This window comes from Schistocerca cancellata, chromosome 2 (assembly GCF_023864275.1).
Source record: "Schistocerca cancellata isolate TAMUIC-IGC-003103 chromosome 2, iqSchCanc2.1, whole genome shotgun sequence".
Classification (NCBI taxonomy): Eukaryota; Metazoa; Arthropoda; class Insecta; order Orthoptera; family Acrididae; genus Schistocerca; species Schistocerca cancellata.
The window spans coordinates 221,605,541-221,621,121 of NC_064627.1; the positions used below are offsets into that span (position 1 = coordinate 221,605,541).

General features: G+C 43.3%; 1 protein-coding gene and 1 non-coding gene across 2 annotated transcripts in view; both read left to right on the forward strand.

Moving 5' to 3' along the window:
• The window catches only part of LOC126161548 (protein Wnt-6-like), a 651,979-nt gene that overhangs the window by 548,525 nt on the left and 87,873 nt on the right, over window positions 1–15,581 (forward strand). The window lies entirely within an intron of this gene.
• Trnat-cgu (transfer RNA threonine (anticodon CGU)) lies at window positions 15,081–15,155 on the forward strand. The gene has a single exon. It is a non-coding gene; the product is annotated as a tRNA-Thr (tRNA).

Genomic DNA, 15,581 nt, shown 5'->3' on the forward strand with positions numbered 1-15,581 from the left:
TTACAACACTGTGCCCCAGTTGTAAATTTTCTTAAATTTCTTTCTGTTCTTACGGGCTTTGTATGGTACCACACTAGTAAACTTATTCTGACCAGGGATGCTCTCCTTGACTGTGTTGTCTACGTTTGTACTCCTTGTCGCATTTGTCAAGCGTGTTATGCTTGGAATGTAACGTAACTCCGTTTCGTCTACATGAATGTCCTAGTTCCGATTACAAACACATCGCTTATTCCGTTACTGCTACTCCCCCATACTTCCATATTTCTTTGGTTTTCTCTCAATCCAATTTCTGTACACAGCAGACCCTTCTTCAAGTAAATAGGTCGCTTACATCTTTCTACTTTCACAGAGAATAACAATGCCACGGCCAAATCTTACCACTTATATCCTTCCGACGTAGGTGGTCTGGTCGCCTACTTTGGTTTTCATACGTTGTCAGCTGGCCAATCGTGAATACTCTGAGTAAATTGTTTTGCTATATTGTATTTCCTCTTGGTTTATCCCTACTTATTGTAGATCTTCTTTTACGGCTATTGTCTCAGTTTTAATTTTATTATTAGTTTTATAAAACCCCAGAGTTTACTTCGGTAGTTTAGTTCTTTCCATTCTTTTAATATCGCCATATATTTGTAGCTTAGGTTTTCTTTACATCTGATTACCTGCTGATATACCTTTGAATTTTTTTATTCGATATTGGTATTTTTTTCTCATTGTATTTTGCACCTAAAACCCTGACTGTTTTAATTTTTTTCCCTTTTTCCAGTACCTCTCCATGTGAATCAAATGATTGTTTCAGAGCCATAGAGAAATGCTTGAGGAAAACAGAAACTGACCCAATCTCAGCCCAAAAACCTAAAGGCCATTCCACGTGGTCTGAATCTGCATGGAATAAGTAAACTATGAGTAGATTAACAACAAGCAAAAAATATACCCTTTACAAAAATGGCGTCAATCGCCTCAACGGCTCTCGTGCTAGGCGCCATGTTGGTAAGAATCTTGTACTGAAAGGTGATGCACTCAAGCAAGTAATGTCATGACGTTTACCGTTCGTGGGACACAAATTAGCTTGGTGATCAACGAGATCGAGAGGCGGATTCCCTACTTCTCATCTGCATCAACACGTCCAGATGCCACTGCCTGCGCGCTAGATGACACGCCGTCAAGTTTGACTCTGGCTTTTCATCCCTCACAATTGTCTCTCCTGCTCAGTTCAACCCCACAATTTCTTTCTAAACATCTAAAGATATTCGTCAACATTGAGTGGCTTCTAAATAATGGCAAAAGGAAGAAAAGACCCTCGGGTACCTGCAGCACGACTTTTAATCAGCGACTAACTTCAATAATGATAATGAGCACACAGATTTAATCTGGCAGCCAATTTCGGTAGTGATAATTCTACCGAAATTAGTCTCTTGACAAAATGATGTCACGTAATTGCCGGTTGTGATGTCCTTTTTTGTACATGTATTTATTTTCCTTTTTAGCAGGTTGCCCTGCCTGTGCAGTTTTTTGGAACACCAACTACTTGACAGATCTGTCCTTCAGATGTCTCCGTTTGTTCGACAGTTCTTTACTGTTTCAGCGACGTGTTGTACAGCATGGCCATAAAATCCATTTAACCTGAACTTAATGCATGCAACAGTTTAAGATGGTAAGATTTTTAAGATTTGAACCATCCGTTGTCCTCCTCACGTGGATTGCAACGTGATTGCCGCGAAACTGCCTTGTCGCTGCTAGGGAAGGAGAATCATTTCTGTTTATTGACCATTTAATAGTTCGCCTTTCCGTGTTTGGTGAAGAACAGTGGCACATAACAGCGACTTCACTTTGGAGGAGTATTTAGTGACAAGCACGTGGGGCTATGAAGGAAAGCACGATGACGAACGAACGTTAACAGTTTAAAGGCGTTCACTGGGTCAAACACTTTCTGGAGATTGTTGAATATGCAAACTGACAGATGTAATTCATCCCTGTTTCGCAGGATACCGTGCGAAAAAAAAAACAGCTTGTTGAATATGGCTTTCGTAGAACATCGCACTCATTCAAGGAATATTTAGAATATTCCTTGACTTTCATCAGTACATCCGAACAATTGCTCCTTATGTAGTCAATGTTGAACTTACAACATCCCTGATGGAATCAGGTTCTCATTCTTTCTGTTACACTATTCATGTTTAACACGCCTCTTGTTTCTGCTCGCAAAACTAACAAGTCACTGCGATTAACCCGCTACAGGCATGTTCACTGCGCTAGATATCAGCTAGCTCCTCGTTATACTCTTTTTCTCTTCATAATGCCCATTTTGTCCTTCATCTGCCTACTCTCTACGATTTACCAACACATACATACGCACCAGTTTGGCTGTAAACGCAAGATTTATTCTCGCAGACAGACAGAACGGTATATAAGTACGTGGCCTGATCACCTATCTAGATAAAATCGCTTGCGTAACTTTTGTCATCCTCACGTAGTTATTTGACTGCAGATGCAAGCCTGCACAGGAAAAAAAAGAGGCGTCAATAAACTATTCAAACAAGTTTTCACATCACTAGCATTTCTGCAAACGTCTGTGTGCTTATAAGAACACCACAATGCAATCTGATTTTTGTAATTTTTTATACTTAAGGTGCCTGAAGTGTTGAACTCAAGTATCAATGGGCCAGAACAATTTGATGCAATTCTCAAAAGTCCTCGAAAAAATCGACTTCGAAGTTTTCCGGTTTTTAATGTACTAAAAATTTAACCAATTTTACAATGAGTAGTTTGACACTGTGATAAAATGCTTGATTGTCACATAAAGAAGAAAAAGTAAAGAATAATCGATAGCGTTCGAAACTAGTAGTCGCTCGGTTGCTAGCTAGAGTCTCGTTTCCGTCTTTTCTTTCCCCCTTCAGTTCGAATACGTATGTCATTGAAATATAAAATTCCTCGAATGTATGCTAATTAAAACATATCTAACAACGGCTGTTTATAAAAAGTGCCCGTCTTCTTATTTCTGAACATATCACACAAAAAAATCCCAGTTTTCATTGTAAAGATGAAATTGTAATTATTGACCTTTTATAAAACGCTTAATAAATTTTTTTTAAATTAAAAATACATTACAAATAAAAGTTTTGGGGCTCAAATTAATAATCAAATACTGTTCATTTTTACTGTATCCATTGTTTTGTACCACAGATGTAGTCTCGTACGACGCAGAATCATAAGGCTCGTATAAACACGGAAACCAATAATTTTCACCCCGTCGACCACAACGTAAAACTGCTGTATCTTTATCGCGTTTCCCCTCAACTAACGTGCAATTTTCATTAAAACGATAATTATATGTGTTTTAATCAGCATACATTTTAGAATTTTTTTATTTAAATGACGTCGGTCTTAGAACTGAACGAAAAAGAACGAAAAATAATAATGTCCGAAACGAGACTCGGAATAGCAATTACCAGTGTCCAGTGCTACATAGTTTTCTTTTATTTTTACTTATGTTGTTTACGCTTCACGTAAATGCTGTTATAAGAAGCATCTTTGTTTAAAACTAGTAGTGGCTGGAATCTAACTTGGGCCACCCACATGGCAGGCAACTATTACAGGACAGAGCCAAACTACCAGTCGCTAAACTGTTTAAAATTACAGTAAATTAAAAACGCTCGGAAAATTCCACAGTCGGTTTTATCGATAATTTTTGAGAGTTACATAGAATTGTTCTAGTCAGGTGATATTTGAGCTCTGTACTTTTCGAAGCTTAAATATTAAAACTTAAAAATATCCGGTTGGCACGTCGTGTCCAAGTTACGTAAAGCGGAAGGAAGCAGGGAATTAAAGGTTAAACCTTTGAAAAAGAAAAGAAAAAGGTTAATAAAATTCACTGTGAAACAAAAATAAAACAATAAAAAACAAAGGCGATCTCTATCAAAGTACACATCTATGAAATGAGGATCTGCTACTGATTAACATTCCGTGCATTGTAATATGCTTTTATCGTCCCTAGTGTGGTGCCCAGAATGCGGTCCACGAGTGAATTCTCAAGCCTGCCCACCCATTGACATCGTCCTCATGAGGCCATCCATTGTATAATGAGTGTTCCTGCAGAAATGCACTGCAAGTTTTAACTAATCGCAAGCATACCCAGTCGGATTCGTCTCAAATGATGGAGAAAGCCACCCAGCATTATGGTCTACACGTGGTAGCCGTGGTATGCTCGTGCGCTGTCGCCTTGAAAGATGAAGCCATTGCCGAAAGGTTAACTGTAGAGCTGGACAATAAGTAAGAGGATGTTATACCGATACTGTTCTGTCCTCAAATTACCATCAATAGCGTTGAGAGGCGTCTAGGTACCCACTCACGATTCTGGCGCAAAAGATGACTTATCCACCTCCCAGTTGAACCCGTCAAACTACATGCTTCAGAGGTATAGTGGTACCTGGAGGCCTCCACGTTCGTGTACAGCCATTATCAGGACCCCAGGTAAGCCGTGCACTAGTCGGTGTACGGAAGCCAACACCAATGATCAAGGCGCCATTCCAGAAGTTCCCTTGGCTTCTTTTCACGCTTTGCACCTTTCTGAGGCTCTGTATAGTAGTTCTTAATGGACACCCATCTGCTAAATTAAGCCGAGGACAAGGATGGATACTGTTTGCGTAGAGGCCTCCCAGCTACATTCAAAAATGCAGCGACCGGTCCTGTGCTGTGTTCTTTTGAAGCTTCCTACGAGCCGTAATCTGAAACTTCCTGGGAGAGTAAAACTAGGTGTGCCGGACCGGTATTCGAAGGTGAGATCTTTGAATTTCGCGGGCAGGTGGTGTACCGACTGAGACAGTCATGCACGACCCACCGCCCCCACCGTCACTGCTTTACTTCCGCCAGTATCTCAACTAGTACCGTCTGTTGAATCCTGTATAGTCGTCGAATATGGGGTGTCTAGGAAACCTGCTTTCTCAGATCGCTAGACAACAATTCAAGTAAATCATATTAGTGAGATTTATTTTGAAAAGTAGATGACAATACTTAACTTTGACTAGTACATAGAAATGTCGCAAGCAAAGGGCGACATACAAAAGAATAATGCTTCTTCAGTATGTACGATTCCTAAGTCACTGCAATACAAGTGCCTAATCTTGATGCTGTTGTAGAACAGCCGCGACCAGTCGGACGCGGTGCTTACGTTCTCTTCGCATAGAGGACGCTGCTGTCGCGTTGTCATCCTGGAGAGGGGTCGTTCAGAGTGCAATTGGCTGACGTCTTGTCACAGCCATCTCCGCTCTACCGTTCGTGACTGGCGGGCTGGCGCTTGACTTTACGCCGTAACACTTTCAAAATTTCACAGAACTTTTCCTGCGTAACTTACGGGCTACCAACCCTGGAAGAAAGGATATTGCGGGCATGGCTTATTGTTAGCCACAGGTAGGGAGATTGTTCCCAGAAGGAATTTTCACTCTGCAGCGGAGTGTGCCACATACATTAAAGAACAGAGGCGAAAGGCTGCAACCTTGTTCAATTCCTAAGGTGAAGGATGCCAGTGTCCACTCCGTGTGCATAGCGGGGAGATTCATTCCGGATGTGGAAAGGTTGCTTCCGGATGCCATGAAGAGCACAGGGTGCAGCCAACTCCAGGTGGTGGCCCATGTCAGTAGCCTACCAATGACGTGTGTCGCTTTGGATCGGAGGAGATTCTCTCTGGTTTCGGGTGGCTAGATGAAATGGTAAAGACTGCCAGTCTTGCTTGCGAGTTTAAGGTGGAACTCAGCATCTGCAGCACCGTCGACAGAACCGACTGTGGTCCTATGGTGGAGAGCCGAGTGGAGGGTCTGAATCAGAGGCTCAGGTGGTTCTGTGACCGTGTAGGCTGCAGATTCCTTGACTTGCGCCATCGGGTGGTGGGTTTCCGGCTTCCGCTTAATAGGTCAGGAGTACACTACAGACAGGAAGCGGCTACAGGGGTAGCGGGGGCTATGTGGAAGGGGCTGGGAGGTATTTTAGGTTAGAGGGTCTCAGGAAACCACAGAAAGGGCGTCCGTCTAAAATGGGGCAGGTAAAACATAGTAAGGTAGTTGTAGAAACGATCGGTATTGTAGTTGTAAATTGTCGTAGCGGTGTTGGGAAAGAACCAGAGCTCCAAGCCCTAATAGAAAGCACTTAAGCACAAATAGTTATAGGTACAGAAAGCTGGCTAAAGCCGGAAATAAGTTCAGCCAAATTTTTTTCAAACGATATAACAGTGTTCAGGAAGGATAGATTAAATACAGTTGGTGGTGGAGTAGTTATTACTGGCCGCGAGGGATTAGCCGAGCGGTCTTGGACGCTGCAGTCATGGACTGTGCGGCTGATCCCGGCGGAGGTCCGAGTCCTCCCTCGGGCATGGGTGTGTGTGTTTGTCATTAGGTTACTTTAGGTTAAGTAGTGTGTAAGTTTAGGGACTGATGACCATAGCAGTTAAGTCCCATAAGATTTCACACACATTTGAACATTTATTACTGATAGAAGCAGTTTACCTTTGTAGTGAAATTGAATTAGATAGTTCCTGCGAAATAGTATGGGTAGAGGTTATACTTGACAATACGACAAAACTATTAATTGGATCGTTTTACCGACCCCCCGACTCAGAAGATATAGTTGCTGAACAGTTCGAAGGAAACCTGAGTCTCGTTTCAAATACGTACCCCACTCATACAATTATAGTCTGTAGCGACTTCACTCTACCCTCAATATACTCGAAAAATAATGCCTTTAAGGCCAGCGGTAGGCATAAAACGTCATCCGAAATTGTACTGAATGCTTTCTCAGAAAATTATTTTGAACAATTTGTTCATAAGCCCACTCGAAGCGCAAATGGTTGAGAAAGCATACTTGACCTCTTAGCAACAAATAATCCTGGACAAGTACGGAGTATCATGACGAATACAGGGATTAGCGACCACAAGGCAGTTACTGCTAGGCTGAATATTGCAACACCTACAACCATCAAAAAGAGACGCAAGGTACATCTGCTTAAAAAAAGCTGATAAAAATGCTCTTAACGCCTTTTTAAGAGAGAGTCTCCACTCCTTCCGATCTGATCACGTAAGCGTAGAAAAAATATGGAATGATTTCAGAGAGATAGTATTGACGGCAAAGAGATATATATACCACATAAATTAATAAGTCATACTACTGATCCCCCGCGGTACACAAAACGAGTCAGATCGCTGTTGCAGAAACAACGGAAGAAGCATGCCAAACTGAAAAGAACGCAAAATCCCCAAGAATGGCGAAGTTTTGTAGAAGTTCGAAATATAGCGGGCACTTCAACGCGAGATGCTTTTTAATAATTTGCACAACGAAACTCTGTCCCGGAATCTGGCAGAAAACCCAGAGAGATTCTGGGTCATACATAAAGCACACCAGTGGCAAGACGCAATCAGCACCTTCACTGCGCGATAACACCGGTGAAGTCACAGATGACAGTGCCACTAAAACAGAGTTATTAAACACGGTTCTCCCAAACTCCTTCGCAAATAATAAAAAGTAAATATTCCTGTATTCCAATCAAGAACAACTGCAAAGATGAAGAAACATAGAAGTAGATAACCTTGGTGTAGCAACGCAGCTTAAATGACAATAAAGGCAAGGCCTCCGGTCCAGATTGTATACCCGTCAGACTCCTTTCAGAGTATGCTGATGTAATAGCTCCATATTTAGCAATTATATGCAACCACTCGCTCACAGAAAGGTCCGTACATAAAAACTTGAAAATTGCTCAAGTCACACCAGCACCCAAAAAGGAAAGTAGCAGTAGTCCGCTGAATTACAGACCTATATCACTAACGTCGGTTTGCAGTAGGGTCTTGGAACATATACTGTATCCGAACATTATGAATTGCCGCGAAGAAAACGATTTATTGACACGCATTCAGCACGGATTCAGGAAACATCGTTCTTGTGAAACACACCTAGCTCTTTGTACTCAAGAAGTAATGCGTGATATCGACAGGGGATGTCAAACTGATTCCACATTTTTAGATTTCCAGAAGGCTTTCGACACCGTTCCTCACAAGCGTTTTCTAACCAACCTGCGTGCCTATGGAATATCGCCTCAGTTGTGCGACTGGATTCGTGACTTTCTGTCAGAAAGCTCACACAGTCCGTAGTAATATACGGAATGTCATCGAGTAAAACAGAATTAATATCTGGCGTTCCCCAAGGAAGTGTTATAGGCTCTCCATTGTTCCTGATCAATATTAACGACAGAGTAGACAATCTCAGTAGCCCTCTTAGATTATTTGCAGATGATGATGTCATTTACTGTCTTATAAAGTCATCAGATGACCAAAATGAATTGCAAAATGATTTAGATAAGATATATGTGTCGTGCGAAAAGTGGCAATTGACTGTGAATAAAGAAAAGTGTGAAGTTATTCACACGAGTACTAAAAGAAATCCGCTAAATTTCGATTACGCGATAAGTCACACAAATCTGAAGGTTGTAAATTCAACTAAATACCTGGGGATTACAATTACAAGTAACCTAAATTGGAACGATCCAATAGATAATGTTGTGGGTAGAACAAATCAAAAACTGAGATTCATTGGCAGAACACTCAGAAGGTGCAACAGATGTACTAAAGAGACTGCTTACACCACACGTGTCCGCCCTATTTTGGAGTATTGCTGTGCGGTGTGGGATCCGCATCAGGTGGGACTGACGGATGACATCGAAAATGTTCAAAGAGGGGCGGCTTCGTTTGTATTACCGCGAAATAGGGGAGACAGTGCCACAGACATGTTACGTGAATTGGAGTGGCAACCACTAAAACAATCGCTTCTTTCGTTGCGACGGGATCTTCTCATAAAATTTCAATCACCAGTTTTCTCCTGCAATTGAGAAAAAATTCTGTTGGCACCTACCTACAGAGGGAGAATTGATCATCACGATAAAATAAGAGAAACCAGGGCTTGCACAGAAAAATTTAAGTGTTCGTGTTTCCCGCGCGCCGTTTGAGAATGGAACGGTAGAGACAGCTTGAAGGTGGTTCATTGAACCCTCTGCTGGGCACTTTATTGTGAATAGCAGAGTAATCACGTAATGTACATGTAGATGTAAATTCTCTCTTCTTTTCTCATTACGCTCATTTATTTGGATTTTTGTATTACTGCAGATCATCCGAATTATGTGTAAAAAATGTACTATTATCTCTCTTCTTCTCAATATCTCCCACAACACACTGCTATGCAAAATATATGGAGGAGACTGATAAAGTAACATAACATATTAACTACTCGGTGGAAATGAATGAAAGTGCGGGAACGTGTTGCCAGAATTCTCCCAATTCTGCACAGGAAGTTGCACGCAATATGGCGCGAGGTCAGTGTGCGACTATAGCGCCAAACAGGGCATGCCCTCCAGCGCGAGACAGTTGAAGGAGAATGGGAAAAGAACAATTAGGGTGAGCTGTAGTGCTGTTTTTAATTGCGAAATAGCCAGGAGACAAAATCAGGACAACTTCATACGGGGAATACTCTTCGGGAAACTAGAAGAATAACGAAGTGCGACGAAAGTAACCCAGCAGTTTGGTATTACGCAAGGAATTGTTACACGTTCGTGCGGAGCGATGGCAACCACAGGCACTATGCCCGGTGATGAAGACTGGTCGACCAGGGCCAACTACAGACGCAGGTGACTGCTACGTTGTGCAGCGGGCAAGAAGAGAGGCACGTCAGTTAGAGGGTTCAATTCCAACCATATTTAACAGGACTGAGCCACCGTGGTACAACAACAGAGTTAGAAAACTGCTACGGAAGCAAAGGGAACCTCACAACAAACATAAACATAGCCAAAGATCTGCAGACAAACAAAAATTACGCGAAGCGAAATGTAGTGTGAGGAGGGCTATGCGAGAGGCGTTCAATGAATTCGAAAGTAAAGTTCTATGTACTGACTTGACAGAAAATCCTACGAAATTTAGGTCTTATGTCAAAGCGATAGGTAGATCAAAACAAAATGTCTAGACACTCTGTGACCAAAATGGTACTGAAACAGAGGATGACAGACCAAAGGCCGAAATACTAAATGTCTTTTACCAAAGCTGTTTCGCAGAGGAAGACTGCACTGTAGTTCCTTCTCTAGATTGCCGCACATATGACAAAATGATAGATATCGACATAGATAACAGAGGGACAGAAAAACAATTAAAATCGCTCAAAAGACGAAAGGCCGCTGGACCTGATGGGATACCAGTTCGATTTTACACAGAGTACGCGAAGGAACTTGCCCCTCTTCTCGCAGCGGTGTACCGTAGGTCTCTAGAAGAGCGTAACGTTCCAAAGGATTAGAAAAAGGCACAGGTCATCCCCGTTTTCAAGAAGGGACGTCAAACAGATGTGCAGAACTATAGACCTATATCTCTAACATCGATCAGTTGTAGAATTTTGGAACACGTATTATGTTCCAGTATAATGACTTCTCTGGAGACTAGAACTCTACTCTGTAGGAATCAGCATGGGTTTCGAAAAAGACGATCGTGTGAAACCCAGCTCGCGCTATTCGTCCACGAGACTCAGAGGGCAATAGACACGGGTTCCCAGGTAGATGCCGTGTTTTTTGATTTCCGCACGGCGTTCGATACAGTTCCCACAGTTGTTTAATGAACAAAGTAAGAGCATATGGACTATCAGACCAATTGTGTGATTGGATTGAAGAGTTTCTAGATAACAGAACGCAGCATGTCATTATCAATGGAGAGAAGTCTTCCGAAGTAAGAGTGATTTCAGGTGTGCCGCCGGGGAGTGTCGTAGGACCGTTGCCATTCACGACATATATTTAATTGACCTTATGGATAACATCGGAAGTTCACTGAGGCTTTTTGCGGATGATGCTGTAGTATATCGAGAGGTTGTAACAATGGAAAATTATACTGAAATGTACGAGGATCTGCAACGAATTGACGCATGGTGCAGGAAATGGCAATTGAATCTCAATGTAGACAAGTGTAATGTGCTGCGAATACATAGAAAGAAATATCCTTTGTCATTTAGCTACAATATAGCAGGTCAGCAACTGGAAGCAGTTAATTCCATAAATTAACTGGGAGTAGGCATTAGGAGTGATTTAAAATGGAATGACCATATAAAATTAATCGTCGGTAGAGCAGATGCCAGACTGAGATTCATTGGAAGAATCCTAAGAAAATGGAGTCCGAAAACAAAGGAAGTGGGTTACAGTACACTTTTTCGCCCACTGCTTGAGTACTGCTCATCGGTGTGGGATCCGTACGAGATAGGGTTGATAGAAGAGATAGAGAAGATCCAACGGAGAGCAGCGCACTTCGTTACTGGATCATTTAGTAATCGCGAAGGCGTTACGGAGATGACAGATAAACTCCAGTGGAAGACTCTGCAGGAGAGACCCTCAGTAGCTCGGTACGGGCTTTTGTTGAAGTTTCGAGTACATACCTTCACCGAGGAGTCAAGCAGTATATTGCTCCCTCGTACATATATCTCTCGAAGAGACCACGAGGATAAAATCAGAGAGATTAGAGCCCACACAAAGGCATAGCAACAATCTCTTTCCACGAACAATACGAGACTGGAATAGAAGGGAGAACCGATAGAGGTACTCAAAATACCCTCCGCCACACACCGCCAGGTGGCTAGGGGAGTATGGATGTAGATGTAGATTTCTGGACGATGAGAGCTGGGGCGGATAGTGACCCTGTCGTCTTGGAACAGAGCATCATCATTGGAGAACAAACATTGCACCATGGGATGGATCTGATCAGCCAAAATTGTCACATAATTCTTGGCAGTAATGCAACCTTGCAGAATAAACGTAGTGTCTAACGAATATCAAGATAAGGCTGTCCAACTCATCACAGGACCCGCGCCATGTTTCAGTCTTTGGACGTAAACTCGGCCAGAAGTTGAATTCAGTCTGGAACAGAAATCATGCGACCAAATGAATGTCTTCCATTGCTCCATGGTCCTGATTTTATTGCTTCGGCACTATGTTTTCCGGTTTCGGGCATTTGCCTCACTGACGAGTGGCCTTGGAATTCCACACGCTCTGCAATTTTTTGCTTATAGAGTTTCCTTCGTGTTGTTTTCGTTCTGACAGGGTCCGCGAGTGCACCATTCAGTCCTGCAGTGAGTTTTGCAGCTGTTATCGTCTTATCTTTCGTCACAATCCTCTTCATTGACGGATCATTCAACACACACTTTCGTGCGCGCAGTGACTCCTTACCCAACCGTTCACGAAACGAATCCTCCTGTGTCATATTTGCGTCATTGTGCTTTCTTTCATGGGTCCACACGCTTGTCGCTAAGCACTCCTCCAAACTGTAGTCGCTGTTATTTTGTCACTATTCTTCACCAAATGAAGTAGCTCGGTACGGGATTTTGTTAAAGTTTCGAGAACATACGTTCACCGAGGAGTCAAGCAGTATATTGCTCCCCCCTACGTATATCTCGCGAAGAGACCATGAGGATAAAATCAGAGATATTAGAGCTCACACAGAGGCATACCGACAATCTTTCTTTCCTCGAACAATACGAGACTGGAATAGAAGGGAGAATCGATAGAGGTACTCAAAGTACCCTCCTCCACACACCGTCAGATGGCTTGTGGAGTATGGGTGTAGATGTAGATGTAGACTGCAAGGCACGGAATCTCACACTTCACAATGGAACGACACCCACACTGCGCGTAACTGTTTGCGATAGTGCCATGAGCATTGAGAGCGACTAAGTAAGAGTAGGGCCGCGTGCTCATCTCGGATGAGAGCAAATTCAGTCTGAGTAGTGTTTCTGGACTTACCCTCTTCTGGCGAGAGGTGGGAACACGCAGTGCAGCCAGGAAAGTTGTGGAACATGATCGTTTTAGTGGTCTAGGTGTCGTGGTGTAGGAAGCATTGTGTTGGATGGGCGTACTGACTTCCAAATCCTTGAACAGGGTACGCTCACCAGTTAATGTTATTGTGACAGCGTACTCCTTGCCCACTGCGTCTTCTCAGGGGTGCACTAGGCCCTGACTCTACTTTTATGAGTGAGAATGCGCGACCACATCGAACAGCGCAGTTCGGGGAGCTCTTGCAACGAGATGATATTCGGTGAATGGAGTGGCCTGCCGAGTCCCCGAATTACATCCCATCGAACACTAGAGGGACGCGTTGGGGAGACATATTGCAGTACCTCCACAGCCACGAGAAACCATCCAGAACAGCCCGCCACGAGAACTCCTTGCTAACACTGTGGTTGCTTGAGAGCACGTGGCAGAGCATCCATTGCCGTTACTGGTGATCACACACACTATTAAGAACCATGTCTCGCCTTCTGTAATGTCCAGGAGACCATCACCAGTCGCGGTGACTTCAGTGTAATTATTGTCTTTGAATGAAAATGTCATTTCTGCTCATCTCACTGCGTATTTCTCGCAGTTACCTTCTCTACTACACTGTAGCAATTCTTTCTACGTATGATCCAAGTTTCATTGAGCTATGTTATTGGTAGTGATAAATCACGCGAAAGTTACTTTCGTTCTTAAGTTTTGTACACCACTGTGTATTTATTGAGCGAAAGTTTTTACATTATCCTTGAAAATTATTCATTTTTCTTTTTTTATCCCTTGTGTTTCTCTAAAATTTGTTGTAATGTAAATGTGTTGTCTGTAAAACTTCTTCTTTTCATTCCTTACTATTAGTCACCTAACAAATTCTGAAAGATCACAGGTGCTTTACAATTGGCGACCCTGCCAGGATTGAGAATACTGTGAGTTCATGTGTAGGTGATATAGTACGTATACCTTGGTGGTAACGTTATTGTGACCAAGATGTTATTCGTCCTGAGGGAGAATTTTGAGCACCAGTTGTAAGAGCGCTTAAACGAGATGCTGTTGAGCCATGTTGCAACGTAGGTATCTCGCGCCCGAATCGTATGTCTGTGGTGTTGCAATGTGAGGCTGTCTTTGGTTTGCTTAGACAGAGCAGGCTGGGTCAGCGCACAGGGAGAGATTACTAGTGGTTGCTATTGAAAGAGGTCGCTGGCGCCCTGTTTTGTCTATGAGGCGCTCAGTTCGGAAGGATTCTTTTTGGATCACGCTGGGCGAGTAAGGAGATGCAGCATAAACACGCCCAGGAGGACGTTCCTGAGCCCGGGATGCACCGCGACCGGAAGACGCGCCGCCTCTGGCAAGTTCTGTTTTCTAGATCTCGCTGTTGGTGCTGGTTTATCCGCGGGACGAAGCGTGGATGCTTTTGGACTTATTAAGACTCTATACTTATATGGATATGGTGTCTGTCCATTCGGACATGTCCGAAAGAACAGACTCCATTGATGACCTGCAACCACCTAGAACGAAATTAGAATTATATTAATACCTTCAGCTGTTGACGGGCGTTGATATATATCAACTGGGACAGGTGAAAATGTGTGCCCCGACTGGGACTCGAACCCGGGATCTCCTGCTTATAAGGGAGACGCTCTATACATATGAGCCACCGAGGGCACAGAGGATAGTGCCTCCCGCGAGACCCACATTCTCACCTTGTATGTCCACACACTACATTCGTAGTGTCCCACCACAACACACTCACTACTCGTGGAAGATATTCTTATTAAGTCCCGCAAGAGTTCGGGGAATATGTGTGCATCCGCACAGAAAAAGAAGGTGATGGACGGTATTGCCAGAACAATCTGCCATGTAACCAGGAGATCCCGAGTCCGAGTCCCAGTCGGGTCACACATTTTCACCTGTCCCCGTTGATATATATCAACGCCCATCAACAGCTGAAGGTATTAATATAATTCTAATTTCGTTCTAGACGACTGCAGGTCATCAATGGTGTCTGTTCTTTCGGACATGTCCGAAAGAACAGACACCATATAAAAAAATAAGTATATAGTTCTGCAAATACCGGCCATGACCTTCTTCTTCTGTGCGGATGTACACATATTCCCCCAACTCTTACGGGACTTGGTAAGAATGTCTTCGAATAGTAATGAGTGTGTTGGAGTGGGACACTACGAATGTAGTGTGTGGACATACAAGGTGAGAATGTAGGTCTTGTGGGAGGCGTGCGCAAGATATTCCGTGCAGTAGCACTATCCTCTGTGCACTCGGTGGTTCAGGTGGGTAGAGCGTCTGCCACGTAAGCAGGAGATCCCGGGTTCGAATCCCGGTCGGGGCATACATTTTCACCCGTCCCCCTTGATATACATCAACGCCCGTCAACAGCTGAAGCTATTAATATTGTTCTAATTTATTAAGACTCAGTGAGCGCTTAATTAGTCTCGTGCGTTGGTGTTTTTCCTGAGATCCGAGCAGTGTTGCGTGTATCACAGTTCCTGGAATATTATTTGACTGCTTGCTCATTACCCTGCTGTAGCGCATCACTCTCTCCTTTATTTCGACATGCGCTTGTACCGCTTATTCAGTGCGCCTTTGGAGTCCTCATGTCGAAAGTTGTCCTGTTCGGGCTAGTGTACCCGCTGTACACTTTTTTGAAGCTTGTTTGGCTATTTGAGCCACCTTTTGGATCGCATGTTTGAGTTTCTTACAAGTTGCAACCTCTCTCGAGGCAACCCTTTTTTTTAATTGCGTTAAAATGGCGGTT